The sequence below is a fragment of the Phalaenopsis equestris genome, unplaced genomic scaffold, assembly GCF_001263595.1.
Source record: "Phalaenopsis equestris unplaced genomic scaffold, ASM126359v1 Scaffold202294, whole genome shotgun sequence".
NCBI lineage: Eukaryota > Viridiplantae > Streptophyta > Magnoliopsida > Asparagales > Orchidaceae > Phalaenopsis > Phalaenopsis equestris.
Genome location: NW_018222004.1, coordinates 331705 through 341363, shown reverse-complemented (window position 1 = coordinate 341363; position 9659 = coordinate 331705). Strand labels below are relative to the sequence as shown.

Below are 9659 nucleotides of genomic sequence, written 5' to 3'. Positions count from 1 at the left end.
TATATATATGGAAATTTGCACACCCAACACACAATTCTTTTGTATTTACATATCTCACACTAAAACTTCAATATCTTTAAACCTATGTATGAAAAAATAAAATATTGCACTTCTAAAAAGTGGTAATAGTGGTATTTTGATGTGATATTATGAAAGTTTAGTTGGGATATATGTAAATACATAAGAATTGTGCGCTATATAAGTTATTTTTACACAAATATTTTTTAGAATATATATATATATATATATATATATATTAATTTTCAATAGCTAATGTTAATCATTAGTCAATTTATTCAAAATATTTTTCTAGGAATGCCTTCATGGATATAGTTTATACATGTTGATATCAATAAAAGCAGTAAGATTTTGACTATTATATTAACTTAATAGTTATACACTATTTGTTCAAGATGATCTTTTAAAGTGAGTTGATAAAATAATAGATCCTCAAGCCCACTAGAGTCTAAAGTAGATTACCGTGTGTTGACGTTCGATCATGAATGCTAGGTAGATCTACATTTAAAATGTTTTTTTTAGCATCATGATTACTTTCAAGATTAATAAGCCTATCATCATGAATGCTAGTTTGGCCTACCTTTAAAATGATTTTTTTTTTCCAATACATTTATGTTTAGTGTCATTAACTGAAGTGGGGATATACTTTTATCCAAAGATTTTTTAAGAACTTAGCACATAGGATAAGTTTAAAAAGAATTACATTTATTCTTTTCAACTAGAATAACTAATATTTTTGCTATGATGTTGCCATCAGCGACTTGGGTAAGAATTTTAATAAGTTCATACTTTCAGAATATCCACTGACTGATTGAGGTCATTCATATCAACAATTAATTTGAGTAATCAATGTGTGCAATTGTTAGAGCAATTACTGAAGGCAGAATCAAAAAAGAAGACATATCTCTTTTCTATTAAAGTAAGTTTTCTTTAATCCTTCACTTATGCTTAAATCATGAAATTTTTTTCTATGCTGCATTCATCTGCATAGTGACCAATTTTACAACATTTGTAGCATTTTGCATGAGCTTGTTCTTTTTTATCACTTTAATATTTATTTTTGGTTAAGATTTATGTTGATGGAATTTATGCTTCATCTCTTTTCTCATTTGCTTTGAAAAGTATTCTCAATAATCATTCTTTTCAAATGGTTATTTACGGGATCCAAATGAGAATTGCTCGCAAATGATACCAAACTGCCTTCACTTATAAAGCATTCATTTTTTTTTATGATGATGTCAATTTCACATCACTATATAGGTTAAGAGCATCATGAAGACAAACACTAAATTGTTTACCAAGCAAATAGTTCTCCTAGAGAATAATCCAAAAACACTAATCACGAAGATCCTTTTTTGCGAGAAAAAAAGACTACGTAATTCTTTAATAAAATTTTGTTCACAAAAATTGTAATCAACATATGGAAGATTCATTACATGACTAAAAAAAAGACTCTTAATAGCAACAAAAAAATGGACAAACGTTGACAAGTTTTTGAAAGGAGTGTAAACAATTCACATGGCCAAAAATAAGGCACTAGTAAAAAGATCTAAAATGTTAATGATTAGAGAAGAGCATAGATTAAAAAATCATCTAAGACACATAACCTCAAGACGCAACTCAAACTAAGTTGGTCTAAATCCTCTCAAAACTTAAATCTCATTAGCGTTAATTAGACTCGAGCATTATACACTCAATGAGAGAATGATCATGTCGTGCCAGCCCGTCAGGCTTGAATAAAACAAGGAAAAGGTAAAAATACTTGAAAAAAATCACACTTTAATAAAATCATACTTATTTTTTGTTAATACTATATGTATTGTTCTAAAGCAGATATTTTCATGAACCACTAAGAGAAGTATTTGATAGAGTAAAAATAATCTTTACATTTATAATTTCACTCGTTCAATTTATTCATTTAATGATTTTTAATCATATGCTTGAAGCAAAAGTATCTAAATCAATGAAAACCAATTTAGTTCGTTGGTTTTGTTAATACTTCAGCCTTTTTAAATTTAATACATACCACAAAAATTGTGCTTATGCCCATAAAATCCTTAATGTGATTATTTATAACTTTATATTAGTAGAATATCAATTATGGACTTTATGTATTCTATATAAAAAAGTCCATAATTGATACTGCCATTGTCGGTACTAAGTCCGAATATGAAAAGTGGAGGGTTGCTTTAGGTAGTCGACAGTTAGCGTAAAACTTGTCGAAAAAAATCATGAAATGAATCCTTTTGATCATTGTGTAAGTGTCAAGGCGTCCCTGGAAGCTACGCAATGTATGGTCTGAATACAGTGAAAAGTAGGCAAGGGCCGCTACACCGACGCTCGGGTGTAGTGTCAAATAAGCAAGGGTTCTTATATTACGGACGGATGCGAGTAAATAAGATAGTCCATGAAATTAATGAAATTAATATTAGGAAAGAATCTTGAAATATAAGTACTCTTAATGGTAAATTAATAGAATCAATTGATATTATGATTCATAAAAAGATTAATATCTTATGTATTGAAAAAACTGAATGGGTTGGAGAAAAGGCTAAGAAGATTGATAACTTAGGTTTTAAGCTTTCGTATTCTCGTAAGAGTCGCACTAGAAATGGTGTAAGTGTATTTGTAGATAAGAGCATGAAAGATAATGTTGCAAAAATTAATGAGGTTGGAGATATTATGATAGAATCTTGAAATATAAGTACTCTTAATGATAAATTAATGGAATCAATTGATATTATGATTCATAGAAATATTAATATCTTATATATTGAAGAAACTAAATGGGTTGGAGAAAAGGCTAAGAACATTGATAACTTAAGTTTTAAGCTTTGGTATTCTCGTAAGAGTTGCACTAAAAATGGTGTAGGTTACTTATAGATATGAGCATGAAAGATAATGTTGTAAAAATTAATGAGATTGGAGATATAATTATAGCCCTTAAGATTATCACTGATATTAAGATTTTTAATATTATAAGTGCTCATCTCCTTAAGTAGGTTTAGATATAAGGCCTGGAATGACTTAGAAGGCTTAATAAAAATGATACTTCTTGAAGAAAGAATTTTTATTGAAGGAGAATTAAATGAACATGTCGTTAAAGTGGTAAAGGAATTCAAAAATATTCAAGGTAACTACAGTTTTGGAGTGACTAATGAAGAAGATAGAGTCATTTTAGATTTTGTTTTAGCATATGATTTTTTTATTACTAATACTTTATTCAAGAAAATAAATGAGCATCATATTATTTGTAAGAATGGATCTAATAAAACACAATTTGATTAATTTATTATGAGAAGAAGAGATTGTTGAGAATGTAAAGATTGTAATGACATTCCAAGTGAGGATTTAAGTAACCAACATCGATTATTAGTTATAGATTTTAAGATGAAGAGCTAAAAATAAAGAATAATATAACTCATCATCGTAGAATTAGATGAGAGAGCCTAAAAGACAAATAAATCTATTTTTACGAGTAAAATTCAAAATTTCAAAATTTGGGATGTTCATGAAGAAGCATGTTCATGAAGAAGCAAATGTGTTCATGAAGAAGCAAATGCTATGTGGGATAAAGCAACAAACACTATTAAACAAGTAGCAAAATATATACTTGAAGAATCAAAAGAAAAAATTTCTATAAATAAAAATAGTTGGCGGAATAATGTGCAAGAAATGATAAAAAAAAGTTATGTTGTAAAAAATGGTTTAAATGTAAAAACTTAGAGAACTGGTAAAAATATGAAACGACCCACAGACAGTTTAAAAGAACAATCTGTGACGTTAAAAATTCATTTTTAGTGATCTTTATAAAAAGTTTTTAGTGATCTTTATAATAAATTAGATACTAAAGAGAGTGAAAAGTATATGTATAAACTAGACAAAAAAAGAAAAAAGAAAAGTAAGGATTTAACTCTGTAAAGTGTATTAAAGATGTAAATCAAAAAGTATTTTTCTTAATAAAAGATATTCAATATAGGTGGGTAAATTATTTTGATAAACTTTTTAATGAAGTTTATGAAAATAAGATCGACCTTAGCGATCTTGATATCATTAATAATAATAAAATGTTTCTTTTTTACCGTCGCATTAGTAAAAAAGTTGAGGAGGCTTTAAAGAAAATCAAGGGTGAAAAATCTATAGGACCTGATGATATCCCAATTGAAGTGTAGAAATATTTAGGTGATTTCAGAGTTTCTTCGCCTACTAAACTCTTTAATATTATTTTAAAAACTAAAAAGATACCTTAGGAGTGGAGGAAGAGTATTTTGGTCCCCATTTTTAAGAATGAAGGGGATGCAAAAGGGTGTGCTAATTATAAAAAAATTATGTTGATGTGTCATACTTTAAAATTATGGGAGAGGGTAATTGAACATAGATTAAGACATATTACAAAGATTTCTCATAATCAATTTGGATTTATGTCAGGCATGTCTACTATAGAAGCTTTACCTTTATTGAGAGGTTTTTTTGAGAAGTTCAAAGATAATAAGGAGGATCTACATTTGATTTTTATTGATTTAGAAAAAGCATACAATAAGGTTCCAAGAGATATCCTTTGGAGAGTTCTTGAGAAGAAAGGTGTTGATATGACTTATATCCAAGTCATTAAAGATATGTATACAAGAGTTGTTACTTGTGCTCGAACTGAATTTATTTATGAATTTAAGAGTAATGAAAAGGTGAAAAAGAACAAGAGATTTAAGGGGAAAAAAATAACTTATAAAGAAATAAGAGAAACTGTTTATGAAAAATTGTTAATGCAGATGAGATTATCAGCTACATCAACATTTACATGCTACTAATTATTTAAACCCAAAATTTCATAATGAGAACTTTCATGTGGATAATGGGATTGAAAAGTTTATACGCATGCATAGATAGATTTATCCCTGACAATTAACAATATTTAAATTAGCATTAACTCAAATATTTTCATTTGAAGAATGAAATGTTTTGATTTAGAGTAGCGTAAATATGCTACCAAACATGCTCACCGAGTAAATTTTATTCAACTATAATTTTAAATCTAAAATCTTATGACTTTTCTAAGCTTTCTATCTTAATATTTATTAAAAATTTTATTTCTAGCTATTCTTAAACATTGGTGTGCACAAATTGGAAATGACATAAGTGATCTTAAAGGATTTTTGGTGAAAGCTCTCAATTTTATTTGTTAAACTTTTCAATGTGAGCGCAATTGGGACATAATCAACCAATTCATACAAAATAAAGGAACTAATTGGCTATAGGTTAAATGAATAAATTAGTTTATTATATGTTCAATAAAAATTGAAACAAATGCTTTAAGTTACAAAAATAAATAAATAATTAATATGGATAAGGTCGTTTGGTTATTGGGAATATACTATATGATGATGAAAGAAGAACACCAACAAATAAGAAGAGATTTGAATTTGATGATGAAGGAATAATCTTTAATAATGACAAAAATAAAGATATTAAAGCTAAAGATAAAAGGGAAAAAAGAGACTGAATTTTGAATGACTTGTACTTCATAATCATTTAAAGAAAGAAACAAAGTGAGTTAGGTCCTGAAAATAATCAAAAAAATAATTTAAGTATATAGAAGATTACTTAGATGTGTTACTAATTTGTCATTTTATTCATATTTGTTGACGAATGGTGCATATATATATATATATATATACCCACATTTTGTTTCATAATAAAATTAAAATATATTCATGTAAAAGATGTATTTCACTTCAAAAAACATAGAATGAATATTTTTATGTGCTTTATAAAAAAAATTAAAATTTAAATGTCATATATACAAATATATAAGAATTGAAATGTACGTACTTTTTTATATTAAATTTAAAACATCAACTTAGTGCACTCCATGGCTCAAATAGCTCAAGTCATTTTGATGCACCACATAGCAAATTGCAAATGGTGTCAACGGTGAGCCAAAGTGTGGCGCTCACCATTTTGCATCATTGATTTTATTAAATATTATATTTAACTCAATGTTAAATGATATAGAAAGTAAGATAAAAATTGTAGTAAAAGAAGAATATTTTGAAGATGATAATGAGAAGGAATTGAAGAACAATAGCGTTATTACAAATAATAATTCTTCCAAAGATGATGAAAGTAATGAAGAGGCCACTGTGAATCATAATCTTTGTAGCATATTTAAGTTTTAGGTAAGAATTTACTTTAAATCTCATTTCAAAATTTTGTATTTATATTAACATTTAGAATTAATTTTAATAAATTGTGTCTTTGAAATAATTAATAAAATGAATATGGTGATAGTTTATCATAATTATGAAGAGTAATGAAGAGGCCACTGTGAATCATAATCTTTGTAGCATATTTAAGTTTTAGGTAAGAATTTACTTTAAATCTCATTTCAAAATTTTGTATTTATATTAACATTTAGAATTAATTTTAATAAATTGTGTCTTTGAAATAATTAATAAAATGAATATGGTGATAGTTTATCATAATTATGAAGAGACATTTACATACATACCACACAATTATTATGTATTTACATATCTAACACCTAAACTTTTATATTTACATACAAAACACTCAAATAATTACATTACATCTAAAATAATATTATTACTTGCTTTTTAAAAATGAAATAAACCATTTCATGCTTCAGTTTATTACACAAGTGTTTTAAATATAAATATAAAATTTTAAGTATTAGATATGTAAAACACATAAGAATTGTGACATTCAAATACAAATTTTCATTTCTTAATTGCATAAAATTTTGAGTTTTTTTATTTTTCTATTTTGTGGTTTACATATTGATCTTCCTCAAGACTTATGTCTTGCTTTCCTAAGTCAAAATACCTCAATTCTCAAATTTTCCTTTCTAAAACTTAAGCATAAACATCATTTTCATTAATACTACTGAGGTTGGTAGGAGCATAAGTGTGAGAATTTGTTTTGAATTTTGAATTATTTTAAAGGTTCTAAACATTTTGGAGTGTTTAGATAGTTATCCTACCAACACTTAAACCAAATGTGATCATTTGGGCAACTCATACAAATGAATTGCTATGAATACAAATAGTCATAACATAGTGAAAGCATTATGTATCTATTTTTCAATATATCCATTTATATTTTATTCATGGATATGACAACAATACTTTGTTCAAAAAGAAGTTTGAGGCTTACGCCTAGAGGAAAGTCTCAAATTGAGGCGAGGAAAGTCTCAAATAAAAAAAAAAAAAAAAAAAAAAAAAAACATAGAGACTTGTGTCTTTGAGATGTACGCCTTAAGGCTTTATGCCTCGAGGCGTTTGAAGCTGCACCTCAATCAAGTTATGCAAAAAAATATAAATTATAATATATTATATTATATTATTTTTAATAAATATGATACGATTCCTCAAAAATGTCAAAAAAAATAATTTAAGTATAATTATTTGATTATGTTATAAATCTATTTTTTATTTTAAAATATATTGGATTTAAGATTAATTCATGGTGAAAGAAATTGAAATGAATGAAGAATATTTTAAATTTATTAATGACACAGAACTAAATGATAGTAAAGATGATAATTTGTAGCTTATGTCTTTGTGATAATAAATTAAATTAATATATCAATGATTTGTATTATTTAAAAATAATTTTTAATTTTATGATTTTTTTAGAGATTTACATCTCGAGACTAACGCTCATCTTGCTAAGAAAAAACCTCAACTCCCAATTGCCATTTTATATTTTGTTTAAACCTTCAATAAATTCCTTATAAAGAATACATAGAGAAAAATAATAAAATCATCCTAACTTTTGCTTCATTTATGGGTTGGATCAAAAGGATGTAATTTTTTAAAAATCCAAAGATTGATCCAACAATATAACAAATTGTGGAGCACTAAATTGTTCTTATAATTAAACTAAAGCAAGATCAAAATACCTAACAAAAAGACTTCCTTATGCAGAGTATAAGCTATAAAGAATGTCCCGCTATAATTTGGCTATCAAATTCGAGATGCGCATAGTAAAAAAACCATGTTAAACTAAACTAGTATCAAGGGCACCATAAACAACTTATTTTAATACAAAAGATTAGTGTATATTTAAGTATAATATGATAAAAATCTTATTGAGTCCTGTGAGACTAATAATTTGTTGGTTGGTTGCAATATGTGATGATTGAAAACATAAAATAAAAATTTACAATAAAATCATAAAACTCAACCATAAAATAAAAATTTACAATTTGAACAAGCAATAACATGCTGAAAATGAATTTCATGATCACTCCACTCTGAGGCCATACTCATAACAACACCATCCAGGCTCAAAACAACTGCCATAAACTGCAAATGGCACATCATTCAAATAAAAAGGGGCTCAAGCATTGCAAATATACCGAAGGAGACAATTTTACACATTTTACCATCTCTGCTAACTACAAAGGACAATTCAAAATGAATGCAAGGACAGAGGACAATCCTACCTTAAACCATAGCCACTAGCAACAGTATGTTCAAATTTATAAGAACACCAGCAATTTTTATATATTTTTTTTTTCAAGGCAAAACCACAACATAATATATTGTTATTATGATTTTCTTAGGAATATCATATTCTTAAGAGCTTTCATGTTGAGCATAAGTAGAATATATAAAATTTGAAAACATATGGAGGCTAAGCTACATTATAAAACTTCCAAATTTATTATTAGGAACCAAAAACCACAAAAAATTAAGGTAAACGAAATGCACCTCAAGGCAACATTAAAGGGGAAACCAAAACGAACCATAATCCCAAGTGGCAGTAAATATGTAAAACACCAGTGAAAAAAAAAAATTGTACATCAACTCAACCAAACATTAACGGAAAAAAAGGATAATTGTGCCAATAATGCATCAACAGGGAGTTGAAACAGGTCTCAAGTTAGCTAAAGGCTATTCCGATGATACTACTGATCCGCATATGGCCATAAACATCACAAAATTCTAAGAAACTTACACCGTATAAAGAAAAAAAAAAAAACTTGATAGTATTCTTTAGGACACGGCTTAAAAAAATCTACATACAACCACCGCCATCACTTTAAGTAAAATTAAACCAGAAAATCTCGATGAGAAGAAACGGATGTTTTAGAACGTCAGATCTAATGCAAAAATAACTGCCCAACAACAACAACAAAAGAATCAATGATCCAAAAAAACAGTAAACGCTTGCTAAAATTAACAAGAGAAACGCGATCAGAATGGAAAGAACATGGAGAAAAGCTGTAATCATCTCAGCCACGCGGTGCTGGAGATTAAACGAAGATACCTTTTTCACGGCGCAGCCAGGAAGAAACCCTAGTATGATGCGAGACGTCTCAGGCAAATGAGGAAAAGCACAAGTTTTAATATATTGTCTGCTCGGCCGGCGGCTTGAACGCGTACACCACAGCCGGTTAGCGAGAGAATATGGGCCTGTATCATGGGGCCTAAAATGGAGGCCCATTGAAATAATAGTTAACCAACATTGTCAATACTCAAAAGCAATTATTCGTTAATAAAATTGATTCAAATTTATTCATATTATAATAAATCATTCAAGTTATACCTAAAAAATCTTTATACTAATAATTCAAGCTCCAGCTAAAAATCAACACACTGCAATCCAAGATTTATTCA

The 9659-nt window shown here is 27.5% G+C and overlaps 1 protein-coding gene across 2 annotated transcripts in view; it reads right to left on the bottom strand.

Annotated features, from left to right (window-relative positions):
• LOC110036079 (glycine-rich RNA-binding protein RZ1A) overlaps nt 1-9407 on the bottom strand; it is a 20127-nt gene extending 10720 nt beyond the window's left edge. For both annotated transcript variants that reach the window (XR_002295199.1, XM_020740431.1), the window contains exon 1: nt 9310-9407. The gene's annotated coding sequence lies outside the window, so the exon portion shown is untranslated. The remainder of the gene's footprint in view (nt 1-9309) is intronic.
• Between the last annotated feature and the right edge of the window lie 252 nt (nt 9408-9659).